This window comes from Coregonus lavaretus (assembly GCF_964263955.1).
Source record: "Coregonus lavaretus genome assembly, contig: HAP1_SCAFFOLD_48, whole genome shotgun sequence".
Lineage (NCBI taxonomy): Eukaryota > Metazoa > Chordata > Actinopteri > Salmoniformes > Salmonidae > Coregonus > Coregonus lavaretus.
In genome coordinates this window covers 1742026-1760238 of record NW_028163311.1, presented here as the reverse complement: position 1 = coordinate 1760238, position 18213 = coordinate 1742026, and the positions used below count along the sequence as shown (strand labels likewise).

The following is an 18213-nucleotide window of genomic DNA, read 5'->3' as shown; positions in this document are numbered from 1 at the left end:
CCTCCTCCAAACACAGCGAGTTGAGTTGATGCCAAAGAGCTCCATTTTGGTCTCATCTGACCACAACACTTTCACCCAGTTCTCCTCTGAATCATTCAGATGTTCATTGGCAAACATCAGACAGCCCTGTATATGTGCTTTCTTGAGCAGGGAGACCTTGCGGGCGCTAGAGGTTTTCAGTCCTTCACGGCGTAGTGTGTTACCAATTGTTTTCTTGGTGACTATGGTCCCAGCTGCCTTGAGATCATTGACAAGATCCTCCTGTGTAGTTCTGGGCTGATTCCTCACCATTCTCATGATCATTGCAACTCCACGAGGTGAGATCTGGCATGGAGCCCCAGGCCAAGGGAGATTGAAAGTTATTTTGTGTTTCTTCCAGTTGCGAATAATCGCACCAACTGTTGTCAACTTCTCAACAAGCTGCTTGCCGATGGTCTTGTAGCCCATTCCAGCCTTGTGTAGGTCTACAATCTTGTCCCTGACATCCTTGGAGAGCTTGTTGGTCTTGGCCATGGTGGAGAGTTTGGAATCTGATTGATTGATTGCTTCTGTGGACAGGTGTATTTTATACAGGTAACAAGCTGAGATTAGGAGCACTCCCTTTAAGAGTGTGCTCCTAATCTCAACTCGTTACCTGTATAAAAGACACCTGGGAGCCAGAAATCTTTCTGATTGAGAGGGGGTCAAATACTTATTTCCCCCATTAAAATGCAAATCAATTTATAACATTTTTGACATGCGTTTTTCTGGATTTCTATGTTGTTATTCTGTCTCTCACTGTTCAAATAAACCTACCATTAAAATTGACTGATCATGTCTTTGTCAGTGGGCAAACATACAAAATCAGCAGGGGATCAAAGACTTTTTTCCTCACTGTAGGGGCCTAAGCTATTGATGGATTCAAGATAAGGTCGTGGTTATTGATCTCAGATTCTCAGTGTGAAAGTAGCCTTTCATTTTGGTCATTTGTGAGGTATTAAAAAAGATTATGTGAAAGTCTCCAGTCATCTAAAATGATATAGAATTGCATAAAATCCATTTTATAAAATAACACATTTTTCCCGGACTCTAGGCTTCTAGGAAATTCCTGGATATTGGCAGGAACTGGAACAAGCTGTGGTACACATTGATCCAGACCATCCCAAACATGCTCAAAGGGTGACATGTCTGGTGAGTATGCAGGCCATGGAAGAATTGGGACATTTTCAGCATGTTCAATTGTGTACAGATCCTTGAGACATGGGGCCGTGCATTATCATGCTGAAACACGAGGTGATGGAGGTGGATGAATGGCCTCAGGATCTTGTCATGGCATCTCTGTACATTCAAACTGTCATCGATAAAATGCAATTGTGTTAGTTGTCTGTAGCTTATGGCATCCCATACCATAACCCCGAAACCACAATGGGGCACTCTGTTCACAACATTGACATCAGCAAACCGCACGCACACACAAAGCCATACACGGTGGTCAGCAGTTGTGAGGCTGGTTGGGCATACTGCACAATTCCCTAAAACAACATTGGAGGCAGCTAATGGTAGAGAAAATAACCTAACATTCTCTGGCAACAGCTCTGGTGGACATTCCTGCAGTCAGCATGCCAATTGCATGCTCCCTCAAAACTTGAGACATCTGTGGCATTGTGTTGTGTGAAAAAACTGCATATTTTAGAGTGGCATTTTTGTATTTGTTAGGGATCCCCATTAGATGCTGCCAAGCACCTCCTCAGCTACTCTTGTCCCCGGCACAAGGTGCACCTGTGTAATGATGATCATGCTATTTAATCAGCTTCTTGATATACCACACCTGTCAGGTGGATGGATTATGTTGGCAAATGAGAAATGCTCACTAACAGGGATGTAAACAAATTTGTGCACAACATTTTAGAAATAAGTTTGTGTCTGGAAAATTTCTGGGATCTTTTATTTCACCTCATGAAACATGGGACCAACACTTGACATGTTGTGTTTATATGGCTGTTCAGTGTATACAGTATTTCTATAAAATCATACAAACTATCAATAACAACATTTAAATTAAATCAGCCTGCTTTTCTGTTCTAATCAGGTCCATTCACAGGCTCAGAAGGATCCTGTGAGGGTGGAACATTTTCTGGCTACAGTAGACCTTGCAGGGCTTCTGCCGTGAAGTCTTGGAGGCCCAAAAACTTCTCAGCTACAGATATAATGATGTCCAGCTTCTTGGACTTATTGTGCAGTAAAATTAATAACTGTGGCTATAAACACTAAAAAAATCCACCTTCAAAATAAGTGTATCCAGATCACTTGATTGACGTACAACATTTGGAACTGGTTGCAGTGCATTCACCGCCATATCTTCTTCAGAACTGTGGCCTCTTGCTACTATAACTCTCTTCACCGCCTCCACATAGGATATTTGCTGTACAGCCCAGATCCTTGACACCGCAACCTCTTTCACCCTAACAGGGCACTCTGGGAATTCAGGAATATGACCCCCACCATAGTTACAACATTTTACATTCACATGCTCTTCAATAACATATTCCTTCCGTCTGCAAACACTTGACATGTGGCCAAACTTTTTACATTTCTTGCATTGCATCAGGTTTTACACAAACTCTCTTATGGGGTATATTATATATCCCAGCTTTACATAGGGTGGTAGATACTCTTCATCAAACATCAATAATAAAGATGAACTTTGCTCCTTTTTCACATTCTCCATACGGGTCAAGTGACGTGCATTTGCATCCTTCTTCTTCGGGATTTGGTTGGCAGAGCGCATTCAACTTTTAGGTGCATACACCGCCACCTATTGTACTGGTGTGTGAGGCCATTCACAGCCTATATACATTAAATTCATTGATACGGTAATTAATACAAAATTGCAGTATTAGCCTGCTCTAAATAATGTGAGGGTAAATGTTCTTGTTTTGTGCAGATGACTGACCTCCTCAAACCAATTGGCAGTACGCTGTTAACGATTAATTAATTATTAATAAAGCTAAAATCATGCAAATATAACTTGTCTGTGTAAGCAGTATATAGGACAACTAAAGGGACTGCCCCGGCAGAGCTCCCGACTGACGTGTACAATGGTGCTTTTAAATTTGTTGGAAACTCTCCAGCTTGCTGCTAAAAAATATCGATTCATGTAAGTTTGACTTTGAGTCCCTTTGTTACGATTTTCCACGACAAAAACCCACCACCCCATTCCACTATTTAACACCATCTAGTTCTACGCCAAACCACTACCACTCAACACCCCCTGCAGCTGTTCTGCAGTAAATCCTCGCAATCCCAAGTACTTCTCTGCCGCTACCACCACAGCCTCTATTTTCTGGGACTTTTTGATCAATTTCTGCAGTACAATTGAAAACCATTACTATAAATGCTAAAAAGCCCACCTTACTGAAGCACATATTCTTCCCATCACTCTCTCTTGGTCTCTGCCTACTCACAGGAATCCTCTCAAGATCCCTCACCCTGTACCCATCTTCCTCTACCACTCCCTTCACTGCTTCTGCTACAACACTTTCTGTACTACTGTAACCCTGGCAACCTCAATCTAATAATAATAATAATAATAATAATAATAATAATAAGCCATTTAGCAGACGCTTTTATCCAAAGCAATTTACAGTCATGTGCACATACATTTTTATGTATGGGTGGTCCCGGGGATCGAACCCACTACAAGTGCCATGCTCTACCAATTGAGCTACAGTTGAGCTATAGAGGACCACAATCTGCCTTTCTCTCACCTGACACCTCAGATCTCCAGCCCGTTAGCACCCCCACAACTAACACACAGAACTTTCTCCACCGATACCACACATTTCTTCATCTCATGCCCTCCTGCACACTTGTCACATCTAGGCATCTCACGCCTACACACTGCTGCAACAGGCCCATAAACTTCACCCCTAAAACACTGTAGTATTTACGGAACAAAATCGCTCATGGGTTAACTGACACTTCCTACCTTGATCTTATCTGGCAGAGACTATGCATCAAAATCCAGCATGACAGATAATGTATTCTCTGTTTCCCCACGCTCTACACCGGATCTACGTCTCACCAAACAGAGGGTGTCACAGACACCTGGAATCTTCCATTTCAACTGCTCATCCTCAACACTTAAACCTAACCCCGTTATCACTCCTTTCAATGCCACCCTGTTCCGGAGAGCAATTCAAGTCACAATTCCTGTCTCTAATCACGTAATCCGCAGCACCCGCTCCCTCTGGACAGAGGAGAAACAATAAATCATCACGAGTCCACTCAGTTACCTTCACCAACTCAACAGTCCCCAACCTCTTCTCCACCTAACCTGACACCACATATGTATCCATTCTCTCTACAAATCTCACTCCCACTGGGCCAGAATCATCCTTATCATCCTTGGAACGAGGCCCGAACTCGGAGATCCTCACCGCAGGTAATTCATCCTCACTCTCACCAGGTTTCATCTCTGAGCTACTGGAGGACGTATCCCTCTTTATACACTAGACGATAACCTCCCTCACCCCACTGCTTCCCTCTACACTCAGCTCCTTCTCAGCGGTCATCACTGCACCTGCCACCACAGTTAATTAGTTTTAAATTGACACAATACCTGTTATCAAAGGTTACAGCTAGAGATGACGTGCAGGAGCTTGCAGTGTTGTTGTTTTGCATGATGTCTACTTTGATGATAATTAGAGTTTTATAATCTGAGAGGAAATAGAGCCGAATATTGCTAAAAGTCACGCCAGGGTAAGCCTACACGAAACACAGCCATTATTCTAAGTGTTTCTAAAATGAATAAAAAGGAAAAATGATTGGAACCATTTCCCTGATTGACCGCTACATTTTATGACACCATTTTTGCAAAAATAATAATAATAATAATAATAAATAAAAAACTGTATTCAGACTTTACTCAGTACTTTGTTGAAGCTCCTTTGGCAGTGATTACAGCCTCAAGTCTTCTTGGGTATAACGCTACAAGCGTGGCATACCTGTATTTGGGGAGTTTCTCTGCAGATCCTCTCAAGCTTGTCAGGTAAGATGGGTAGTGTCGCCGCACAGCTATTTTCAGTTCTCTCTGTACTTTGCTCCGTTCATCTTTCCCTCGATCCTGACTAGTCTCCCAGTCCCTGCCACTGAAAAACATCCCCACAGCATGATGCTGCCACCACCATGCTTCGCCGTTGGGATGGTGCCAGGATTCCTACAGACGTGACGCTTGGCATTCAGGCCAAAGAGTTCAATTTTGGTTTCATCAGACCAGAGAATCTTGTTTCTCATGGTCTGAGAGTCCTTTAGGTGTCTTTTGGCAAACTCCTAGCGGGCAGTCATGTGCCTTTTCATGAGGAGTGGCTTCCGTCTAGCCACTCTACCATAAAGGCCTGATTGCTGGAGTTCTGCAGAGATGGCTGTCCTTCTGGAAGGTTCTCCCATCGCCAGAGGAACTCTAGAGCTCTGTCAGTGATCATCGTGTTCTTGGTCACCTCCTTGACCAAGGCCCTTCTCCCCCTATCACTTAGTTTATCCGGGCAGCCAGCTCTTGAAAAAGTATTGGTGGTTCCACACTTCTGCCATTTAAGAACGGAGGCCTTTTGATCATATCCTTGGAATAAAATGATTGACACTCAGGTACAAGCCTAACATCATGTGCAAAGGGCCTTTGGGTAACGTAGCACATATTCAATGATATCTCTTTTTCTCACATAGGCTGTTCATTTCTGATCTTTGATACTTTTTCTGGTTTATAAACGTATCATGGTATACTACGTTAACGCTATACGTATGGGCCATATTGTTACTTGGTAGCTACTAGCAGCAGACCCTGTGTTGTGGATCATCTACCACTATTTTGGACGGTCCATACTGTAACGTTACCGTTAGTCTCAGGCTTCACTAACTAGCGTTACTGTTTTAGGTGGAGCTATTCTTTGCTACTTTTCAAACAAATACTATGTGATATTTCACATATCATCTTGCTAGAGAGGCCTTTTGTTGTGATATTTAGGCTACTATATAGGCTACTAGCAAAAGACCCTGTGTTGTTAGGATAGATTTATGTTTGTTTCTTCCAACAGATCTTTACATATTTTCCTCACTACAAAATATTCCTGCGGTCCTTGTGGTTACTAAACATATTTTAGATATGTCTTTATGCTATAGCTTATTCCATGTTTACATCTTTGGTTAAATTACTTCAAATGCAAAACTTAAATGTACTTTGTGGAATGTCTGTGGAGTTTGTAAACTATCCAAGCTTAAAACAGGTTATTACTAGGCTTAAAACAACTTCATTCATCTATTGTGTTCCTACAAGAAACTCACTTGTTGAAGGATGAGCTACTTAAAGTATGCAGGAGATGACAAGGGCCAGTAATAGCATCCTGTTTCTCCTCTCATTCTCATGGAGTTATGGTTTTAATTCACTAATCTGTTCCGTTTCAAGTGGATACTATTATAACTGATACAGTTGGTAGATACATTTAGATACAGGGAACTCTTTTGAATGAGCATATTAATCTGGTTAATGTTGATGGTCCTAATGATGATAATCCCAAATTCTTTGAGAATGTATTTCTATTGATAGCCTCCATTCCTGGTAAGGTCCTAATGGCAGGGGACTTTAATTGCACTCTTGATCTTCATCTAGATCGCTCCTCTGGTTCAGACACTTCCCACTCGCAGAGTAGAAAGAAATTACAGCATTTCATTAAGGACTTAAATCTATGTGAACCTTGGAGGACTCAGAACCTGAGTAAAAGGGAGAATTCATGTTCACATTTAAATCATATTCTCATGTAGACTACTTTTTAGTTTCTTGCTCATTGCTTCCCAATGTAGCAGGAAGTGGATATGATAGTATTGTTTTGAATGACCATTCCCTTGTGTGATTATTCTATAGAGATACAAAACTAGTAAAAGGATCCTCTAGATGGCGTTTGCATCCCAGATGGTTACAGGACCCAGACTTCTTACATTACGTTGGAGTGCATATAGATGTCTATTTGACATTGAACACTGACCAAACGTCAGCGAGTACCAGATGGGAGGCTTTCAAAGCACATATTTGGGGGCAAATTATACGTTTTACCAGTTTCAAATCTAATAAATCAGAAAATGAGAGAATTGGAGAGGGAAGCATTTTTGGATAACTCAGTAGAAGTAAACAAGGAATGATTTGGTCTTAAAGCTCAGTATGAAGAACTTCCCACCTCAAAGGCTGCAAACAGCTTAACTAGGCTGAAACAGTCCTATGATCAAGGTGAAAAACCTGGTAAATTGCTGGCCTGGCACATTAAGAAGTAAAATTCAGCCTTTAATGCAATTCATAATTTACAAGGACAATTATCAATGGATCCTGTAGAAATAAACCAAACATTTGCTTCCTACTACAACACACTTTACAACTCTGAATCTCCTGAGAACTGAACTAGTCAGGTCTTGATTTTCCCTCTACTTCAGAAGACACTAAATTGGATCTGGAAAAGGAATTGGATGGTGTTGAAATATCTGATGCTATTTTCGATATGAAGGGAGGTAAAGCGGAAGGTCCAGATGGGCTCCCAATAGATATTTAAGGACAAACTTCTAGGTCCACTTTTGGATATGTACAGTGCATTAGGAAAGTACTCAGACCCCTTTACTTTTTCCATAATTTGATTCGTTACAGCCTTATTCTGAAATGGATTAAATAAAAAAAATCCTCATCAATCTACACACAATACCTCATAATGACAAAGTGAAAACAGGTTCTTAGACATTTTTGAAAATGTATTAAAAATAAAACAGCAGAAATACCTTGTTTACATAAGTATTCACACCCTTTGCTATGAGACTATGAACCTCGACATTTTTCTCAGGTGGATCCTGTTTCCATTGATCATCCTTGAGATGTTTCTAACACTTAATTGGAGTCCAACTGTGGTAAATTCAATTGATTGGAGATGATTTGGAAAGTCACACAACTGTCTATATAGGTGACCAAGAACATGATGGTCACTCTGACAGAGCTCCAGAGTTCCTCTATGGAAATGTGAGAACCTTCCAGAAGGACAACCATCTCTTCAGCACTCCACCAATCAGGCCTTTATGGTAGAGTGGCCAGACGGAAGCCACTCCTCAGCAAAAAGCACATGACAGCCCGCTAAGAGTTTGCCAAAAGGCACCTAAAGGACTCGGACCATGAGAAACAAGATTATTTGGTCTGATGAAACCAAGATTGAACTTCTTGGCCTGAATGACAAGCATCACGTCTGGAGGAAACCTGGCACCATCCTTATGGTGTAGCATGGCAGTGGAAGCATCATGCTGCGGTGATGTTGTTCAGCGGCAGGGACTGGGAGCCTAGTCAGGATCGAGGGAAAGATGATTGGAGCAAAGTACAGAGAGATCCTTGATGATAACCTGCTCCAGTGCTCTCAGGACCTCAAGACCGGGGCGAAGGTTCACCTTCCAACAGGACAACGACCCTAAGCACACAGCCAAGACAACGCAGGAGTGGCATCGGGACAAGTCTCTGAATGTCCTTGAGTGGCCCAGCCAGAGCCGGGACTTAAACCCAATCGAACATGTCTGGAGACCTGAAAATAGCTGTGCAGCGACGCGCCCCATCCAACCTGACAGAGCTTGAGAGGATCTGCTGAGAGGAATGGGAGAAACTCCCCAAATACAGGTGTGCCAAGCTTGTAGTGTCATACACATTAAGACTTTGGCTGTAATCACTGCCAAAGGTGCTTAAACAAAGTACTGAGTAAAGGGTCTGAATACTTATGTAAATGTAATTGTTCAGTTGTTGTTGTTTTTGCAACAACTGATAAAACCCAGTTTTTGCTTTGTCATTATGGGGTATTGTGTGTAGATTGATGAGGGAAAAAAACAATTTAATCAATTTTACAATAAGGCTGAAACGTAACAAAATGTCAAAAAAGTCCAGGGGTCTGAATACTTTCCGAATGCACTGGTTGGTGTGTGTGTGCCTTTCCAAATCATGTCAAACAAACTTAGTTATCTAGAACCTACTCTTACCGTGACAAACAGATTTCCCATTCTTCTCCTCCTCTTCTTCATCTTTAATGTTGACATTCAGCTCCAATGTTTGACTGCAGTCTTCCAGCTTCACTGATGCCATCTCTGGATCCTGCAGTAAACTGGGCTCAACTGTCACAATCAGGACCGAGTGACTGTAGGTTTGGACTCAGTGTGGAAGGAGTGAGGCAGGCTGGGTTTTGTCCTCACTGTTGATGTTACCGGCCTCAGACTTATCTGAATCGGCCAGTAGTAATAAAGAGAAACAGACACAAAAGTTATTGTCTTGACAGTTCTGGCACTTTCTTTATTCTCTAAAAATATTTTCACTTTTTTCTTGTTCAATTATCTAATTCAGTGCTTGACTTGGACTGAAATAGGTGCTAATACTCATTTTGGGTGTTAATTTAAGTTAAGTGTCTAATTTCCTTAATAACCTTGTCTTCACTGTATTACTTCAATCAAAAACCAATTGTATTTCCTGTTCACACCATAGCAACATTTATTGATAACAACAGAATATGTCTGAAAATTAGTACACATGTAGAAAACTGATAATCATTACATTCATCTTCAAAACAGTAGTCCGACCGTGAAATTGGCTCTATCTGATGCACCAGCACTGTCCTCACTGAAGTCCCGTTGACGGCTGACGGAGAGTAGCCGCCATTTTACCAACTCATGAATTTAACACAAAAACAATAATATGCTAAACGAACTCAGAAATCTAAAATAAATTGATTATTTATTGAACTAACATGAGAAAATTATGTACATTCACTCAGACAAACCCAAAGTATCTAGCTATGTGACTTGTAAAATAGTTTTTACCACGTTCTTTCACTCAATCGGTTTGACACAAAAATAACACATCAAACCTTTACCAAACGTGATAAAACCTTAACGGATGTGATACCTAACATGGTATGACATGTTCTTTCGACATTAGAAAGTTTAAACGTGGTATTACATACCTCTAGTAATAAATAGAAACGGACACAAAAGGTTATCCTCTTGACTGCACAGTTCTGGCGTTTTTTTTTATTCTGAAGGACGTGGCACTTCCTGTTCCCCGACCCCCACAGTGCAACAGTCCGTGCATTCCGGGATCCCTGGGACGGCCCTACCAGTCATACGTAATAACGTAAAACTGCAACATTACGTAGAATAAACAATAACCTTAATCAAATTGACTGGCCATCTCGGCGACAAATATGATTTGACATTAGTTAGTTTAGATTTGTTTATTGTTTGTTTATTATCACAAATTTGTATTTGCAAAAGTAACATAAACACATAACATTTTATATGATCAGATATTTTTAGTTACACATTGAATTATTGAACAATTACATTTGATTTATTTTCTTATTAACTAGTAGTGTATTGGTAGTTAGTAAACATGCTACCTAACTGATGAACAATTATAGGTACAAGCTAATAACCCTCCTGAGTGGCGCAGTGGTCTAAGGCACTGCATCGCAGTGCTAACTGTGCGTCTAGAGATCCTGGTTCGAATCCAGGCTCTGTCGCAGCCGGCAGTGACCGGGAGACTCATGGGCGGCGCACAATTGGCCCAGCGTCGTCCAGGGTAGGGGAGGGAATGGCCGGCAGGGATGTAGCTCAGTTGATGGGTTTGATTCCCAGGGGGGGGCAGTATAAAAAATAAAATTGTATTCACTAATGACTTGCAAGTCGAGAGTGTCTGCTAAATGACTAAAATGTAATATATATGCTATCTTATTGAACAAGAAACTTAACTCAAATAATGATGTGTGTGCTAGGCATCTCTCTCCAGGTTGTTGTGCTGCTTGGCTGGCCTGCTGCTGCCTGTGCACAAGCTGAGTGCCTGCTGCTGAAGTCACTCACAATGCACTTTTGCAGCCAGCCATGTGTGTTGTGACTGAGTGTGTGACAGATAAAATCGTTTTAGTGTCATTTAGAGGGAAAATGTGTGCATTTTAGTGTTTGAGTCACTTTTCAAAAGTTGCTAAAAGTTCCAAATAAGTTTTTTTAAGTAGCTACATTTGTTGCTAGGTGCTGTTTTTGAAAAAAAAAGTTGCCAGGGTAGTCTGAAAAGTTGCTAAATCTGGCAACAAAATTGCTAAGTTGGTATCACTGGGCCCTACCCCATTACATGAAAACGGATAATATCTGCCGCTGCCTCCTCCTCCTCCAGGACACTTCTACTTTGCATAGAGTTGATCAATCTGTAGATTGTGGCCTGTGGAATGTTGTCCCATTCCTCTTCAGTGGCTGTGCGAAGTTGCTGTATATTGGTGGGAACTGGAACAAGCTGTGGTACACGTCGATCCAGCCCTCCCAAACATGCTCAATGGGTGACATGTCTGGTGAGTATGCAGGACATGGAAGAACTGGGACATTTTCAGCTTCCTGGAATTGTGTACAGATCCTTGCGACATTGGGCCATGCATTATCATGCTGAAACATGACGTCGGAAGGACCTTGTCATGGTATCTCTGTGCATTACATTTGCCATTGATAAAATGCAATTGTGTTCCTTCTCCGTAGCTTATGCCTGCCCATACCATAACCCTGACATGGGGTACTCTGTTCATGACATTGACATCAGCAAACCACTCACCCACACACATTTTTACATTTAAGTCATTTAGCAGACACTCTTATCCAGAGCGACTTACAGTTAGTGCATACATTAAATATATATAAAGCCTTAGACCACTGCGCCACTCGGAAGAACACCACCATACACATGGTCTGCAGTTGTGAGGGTGGTTGGGCATACTGCCAATTTTACTAAAACAAAGTTGGAGGCGGCATATGGTATAGAAATTACCATTAAATTATCTGGCAACAGCTCTGGTGGACATTCCTGCAGTCAGCATGCCAGTTGCATACTCCCTCAAAACTTGAGACATCTGTTGCATTGTCAGTGGTAGAAAAAGCACCCAATTGTCATACTTGAGTAAAAGTAAAGATACCTTAATAGAAAATGACTCAAGTAAAACTGAAAGTCACCCAGTAAAATACTACTTGAGTAAAAGTCTATAAGTATTTGGTTTTAAATATACTTCACTATCAAAAGTAAAAGTAAACGTATGAATAATTTCAAATTCCTTATATTAAGTAAACCAGATGACACCATTTTTTATTTTATTTTCTATTAATGGATAGCCAGGGGCACACTCCAACACTCAGATATCATTTACAAATTAAACGTGTTTAGTGAGTCCGCCAGATCAGAGGCAGTAGGGATGACCAGGGATGTATGTCCTGTGTAGCTCAGTTGGTAGAGCATAGCGTTTGCAACGCCAGGGTTGTGGGTTCGTTTCCCACGGGCGATAGTATGAAAATGTATGCAATCACTAACTGTAAATGACTAAAATGTAATATTTTTCTTTCGGAATGTAGTGAAGTAAAAGTTGTCCAAAATATAAATAGTAAAGTACAGATACCCCAAAAAACGACTTAAGTAGTACTTTAAATTATTTTTACTTCAGTACTTTACACCACTGGGCATTGTGTTGTGTGACAAAACTTCACATGTTAGAGTTTTATTTATTTAAACGGGGTATCTTATATATCCCAGCTTTACATAGGGTGGAAGATAGGCTTACCCTGGCGTAACGTTTTGATAACAGTGTAAATCTCTCTAGGACAAGGTGACTTTGATAAATATATTCACCTGCATTTACCCCCCAAAAATGAAATGGTAATTAGCTGCTAATGTGGCTATCCTAAAGAACTACAAATGCCATGATGATCTGGAGGAGACTGCCGAATCGAGGCAAAGGTAAGGATCTCTGGATTAACTATATAATGTTAGCTAAATGTAGTAATGAATAAATAGGCTACATTTATTTAAATGAACAATTCTGATGGGGGGCACTTACCCCAGGACTTTAAAAAACGCACCTTTTCTAAAAAAAAAACATTTAATTAAATAACTCAAAAAGTGTAAACTGTAGCAATTTTTTTCCCTCTATAGTTTATTAGCCTAAGCATGACCTTCATCCACATAAGTGGTCAGGCGGGCACCATTCTTCAGATAAAGAAAAAAGAGCTAAAACTGTGCTGTCAAGACAATAGCTGTTGTGTCCGTTTCAAATGTATTACTACAGTTATGTAATAGCACGTTTCAACTTTCTAATGTAGAAAGAACATTTCATAACATGCTAGTTCACAAATACGTCAAGGTATTATCAAGTTTGGTAAAGGTTTTAGCTACGTGTTATTTTTGTGTCAAACCGAGTGAGTGAAGAACGTGATAAAAACAATTTTACAAGTCACATAGCTAACTAGACACTTTGGGTTTGTCTGCGTGATTGAATGTACATCATTTCATCAAGATAATTTACTTAATAATCCATTTATTTGAGATTTTCTGAGTTCGTTTACATCAACATACTTCACTGCAGACAGTGCGGATGCATTAGAGAGAGAAGTTGACGGTTGCACTACAATTTTGAAGCTGCCTGAATGTAATGTCCAGCAGTTTTCTTCATGTGTTGTAATCTAGGGTTGGAACCGGTTCAACCGAAAAAGAACGTCAAAATGAACCGGAAACTAAAGTGTTCTATACTTTTCAGGAGGCAGTAGGTGGTACTCCTCCAAGACTGCCAAAACACGTTGAGGAAGAGTCAGATGGTGAGCTTGAAGCAGTAGGTGGTTGTCAAGTTGTGTATGGTTCACACTGCAGCTCTTTGCCCAAACTTGAGAAAGGCCTCTTTCAGGACTGAAGGACGCAAGGGACAACTCAATTTTCTTCTGCTTGGAAGGACAGGACCTAGGGGAGACTTAGGAAGCTTTGAGTTTGAAGACTACTCCTACAAACGGTTAAGAGTCATTCAAGCGGAAATTAACTGGTTCTGGAGGAAGTGGAGTCAGTTGGCTGGACCTAACCTGTTTGTGAGGAGTAAGTGGCACACAAAGCAGCGAAACGTAGCCGTTGGAGACGTCGTCTGGCTTGCAGACTAGAACGCTTTGAGGAGTCAGTATAAGCTTGGTAGGGTCATCAATGTCAACGCTGGCATTGTGAGAGATGCAAATATTCGAACCTTCCCAAGTTATCCCATCTCAACTTTGAAGCATGTTCATGGAGACAAAACAAAGAAACGTTCAATCAAAATCCCTGCTACAATTCTTCACAGGGACGTCAGGTTATGTTATTACCTGTAGAAGAGCAGAAGTAAAGCCATCGAAGATAAAGCCGATGTGACCTCCTTGGGTTCAAGAACCAGGAGATCAAGTGGGAGGTGTTGCGTCAAAAGACAGGTATTCATATTCAAGGCATTCACATTTTCGACTTATTTCAAAGATAAAACACAAGCAGGGGGCGAAAAAGTGTATGCATTGTGGAACCCATCATTAGCTTGTGTTTCCCCAGGGAACATATATACTGGTGCACCTTTGTGATAGCAGGTGGTGAAATGTTTGGTGAAAAAGCTGCAGTGTGAACCATACACAACTTGACAGTTGATAACCGGGCTTGGCAGTGAAGACAAAATGATTAACGGCCTGAAGTCAGGAAAGCTGTCGTTGCAGAGAGGAGTATTGACTGACATCTCAACATGGCGGAGGAAGCTCTTGGAATAACAGTGAAGGAGCTGAAGCAAAAAAGAAGCATCTGCTTTGATGTAGGTGAGGCCTTTCGTTATGATCTCCAGCTCTCTTTCCTTACCTTTTTGTCGTTAATAAATCCAATGTGAAACGTGCTGACTATAGTATCCTTAACTAGCATTGAAAAAGTTCATGCATTCTTCTCAAATTAAACATATCTCCCTAATTTCTGAATCATGCTTGTAACGTTGTCAGTAGGATACAGTAACCTATGCTTCAGAGGGGAGGAGCAGGTAGTTTCCACACGCACACCCACTGGCAAAGGTTTCCATTCCAGCTGGCAGGCAGAAACTGGAATACGTTTCTAGAGTGAGCTTTCCCAGCTAACAAAATTAAGTTCCAGGACGTGACCAAAGTTATTTTAGTCCCTACATAAGTCATGATAACGTTATTGTGAAACGTTCCTTCTACGTAGCTGTGGTGTCCGCTGACAAAACTTATGTCCCAAGTCTTTTCAGGACGTAGAAATGTGGGGGATTTAATCATACCTTTTAAACCGTTAAATATTTGTATTTTTAAGTCAACCTCATAACATTGCTAAACGTCAGAAAGTATGTTGAGAGCCCCATAAAATGCAGTTTCTGGTAACGTAACTTTCGTCAGTGGGTACCTATAGTACCAATAAGGCACGTAACAGTGTGATGGGGACAAGGACATTCCGGCTGGCCAAACCCTCCCCTAACCCGGACGACACTGGGCCAATTGTGCATCACCTCATGGGTCTCCCGGTCGTGGCTGGCTGCGACACAGACAGGTATCGAACCAGCATCTGTAGCAACGCAGCTGTGTCTTAGACCACTGTGCCACTCGGGAGGACCCTTAAGACACGTCATTTAATCTACCCTGAACATATACACAGTATCCTGTCGGTAGGTGTCCACTGACGAAATATGCAAAATGCCTGAAAATAAGTTATTTTTTTACATAAACTGTATCACAATAGATTCGTAAACAAAATCCCAGCAATAAGCTCAAAATAACAAGTCAGTAAAAACATGAACACTGCACTCCAATCAAGAACTGTAAAACTGCTTAAAGCTAAAAGTGAATAACTATGTTATGTTTATTCAGGTGCTGCTGCTCCATCCTCATCCACGGTCTCTTCCTCGACCCGCTCCTGGAAGTCAAAATAACACAAACTGGTCATTATTTTTCTTAAACAAATGATCAAAATGCCGGTTTAACGTCGACTCCCTACTACATTCCTTTTTTACTAGCACAATAATTTAGTTAAATTGACCGACTGGATTAAAGTGAAGTAAAAAAAATCTAAACAATCATAAAGTGTTAATTTTAATCATACCTTTCTCTTACTCTTGAGCCGAGCTGGTGCATGTTTGAGAGCGTCTGCTATTTTGTCATCTACCTCTTGGTAGGTAGCCTTGGGGTGTGCTTTCAGGGACGCTCCTATGTTGTGAAAAATAATTGTAAATGGTACATTCCATGTCATATCATTACTTTTCCACCTATGCTGGCTGAGACAGAGATTGGGTATTGTCCCTCTCGTCCCCAATAGGCAGTTTTGGCCATGAGACCTCTCTCCTTCACCTTTCCTTTGTCCTCTCTCTCCGATCTTAACAGGTGGTAGGATTTCACATTAATTTGTAACTGCCTTGTTACTGATTTAATTCATTTGAAATGTTAATAAAAACACATTTGACTTACCATCACTTGACCAATAATACTATCTACTAAATAATAATAAATAAGGATCTAAACTTGTGCATTTACTTACTTGTGACAGCATCATAGATTGATAGCTCATTAAAGGCCCTCTTCCCCTTCCTGCCCTTCAAGGAGTAGCCTGTCCACAGCTCCTCTGTTCTAATTTTTCTCATCATTCGTCTGATTCCTGAGCCCAGGTCCAGGCCACAGCAGAGGGTCAGGTATCGAATCTGATTAAAAATAAAATTAAAAATCCCACTCATTTGTGTGTTCCTCAGCTAAAACAGCTGGCCATACAGTTCTGATTGATAGTAATGAGAAATCATTTTTGTAGTGTATCATGTAATCATGGGCTAAAACTTGTATAAACAGGCAGAGGGCTGATCGTTTCTTCTTAAGATAAGTTAAGTGTTAATTGGGAAATCAATCCAAACACTAAATAGGCATATGGCATATATGACAACTGCATTTCGTTGACATTAAGATATTTGGATTCAATAATATTGCAGGTTGCAATTTTCTCTCAAATCTGGACGCATTCAAGGGGCTCTTGATAAACAGCTAACTTATTTTTGTCAATTGCTTTCAAAATACTTGATATAGATTTCCCATTTTTTACAAACAGATACATTTTAAATGGCCATCCCTACCATTTCCCTTCGATAGTGGGAGTCTTTAAGTGTTTCACAGATATCCTTTAGTTCCTCATTTGTTTCTGCAGGGTTTTGCAGCATTTCAAGTTGCCCCAAGGACTCTGACTCCTTTGGCTGCCGGGCCTCTATGGCCTCCATAACTTGGTTCAGAGCAGTCCTGAACTCTGTACGGATCATCTCCAGTTTCACCGTTATCCTCTATGGCCTCCATAACTTGGTTCAGAGCAGTCCTGAACTCTGTACGGATCATCTCCAGTTTCACCGTTATCCTCTATGGCCTCCATAACTTGGTTCAGAGCAGTCCTGAACTCTGTACGGATCATCTCCAGTTCCCCCATTATCCTCTATGGCCTCCATTACTTGGTTCAGAGCAGTCCTGAACTCTGTACGGATCATCTCCAGTTCCCCCATTATCCTCTATGGCCTCCATAACTTGGTTCAGAGCAGTCCTGAACTCTGTACGGATCATCTCCAGTTCCCCCATTATCCTCTATGGCCTCCATAACTTGGTTCAGAGCAGTCCTGAACTCTGTACGGATCATCTCCAGTTTCACCATTATCCTCTATGGCCTCCATAACTTGGTTCAGAGCAGTGCTGAACTCTGTACGGATCATCTCCAGTTTCACCATTATCCTCATCTCCACTGCTTGAAGATCTGCAAAATAATAAGACTCAACAGTTTTGCTGCAAGTAGCGTGACAATACAAGCCATGAGTACCAGGCAGGACATGTATCAAGGCCATGTGAAATACCTCGATCAAAATATCCACCCTTCATATATATTAGTAGTATTGATAACCATGTATCTGCTGACAGCCAAACAATTTGGAATTGATGTTGACAATACAAGAGAAGCAACATGTTGTAACATATACAGTGGGGGAAAAAAGTATTTAGTCAGCCACCAATTTTGCAAGTTCTCCCACATAAAAAGATGAGAGAGGCCTGTAATTTTCATCATAGGTACACGTCAACTATGACAGACAAATTGAGGAAAAAATATCCAGAAAATCACATTGTAGGATTTTTTATGAATTTATTTGCAAATTATGGTGGAAAATAAGTATTTGGTCACCTACAAACAAGCAAGATTTCTGGCTCTCACAGACCTGTAACTTCTTCTTTAAGAGGCTCCTCTGTCCTCCACTCGTTACCTGTATTAATGGCACCTGTTTGAACTTGTTATCAGTATAAAAGACACCTGTCCACAACCTCAAACAGTCACACTCCAAACTCCACTATGGCCAAGACCAAAGAGCTGTCAAAGGACACCAGAAA

The 18213-nt window shown here is 41.1% G+C and overlaps 1 long non-coding RNA gene across 1 annotated transcript; it reads right to left on the bottom strand.

Moving 5' to 3' along the window:
- Positions 1–15698: 15698 nt before the first annotated feature.
- LOC311118271 lies at positions 15699–16490 on the bottom strand. Its single transcript, XR_014611778.1, has 3 exons — positions 16352–16490; positions 15920–16023; positions 15699–15733 (listed from the first exon to the last, which is right to left on the bottom strand). It is a non-coding gene; the product is annotated as an uncharacterized lncRNA (long non-coding RNA).
- Between the last annotated feature and the right edge of the window lie 1723 nt (positions 16491–18213).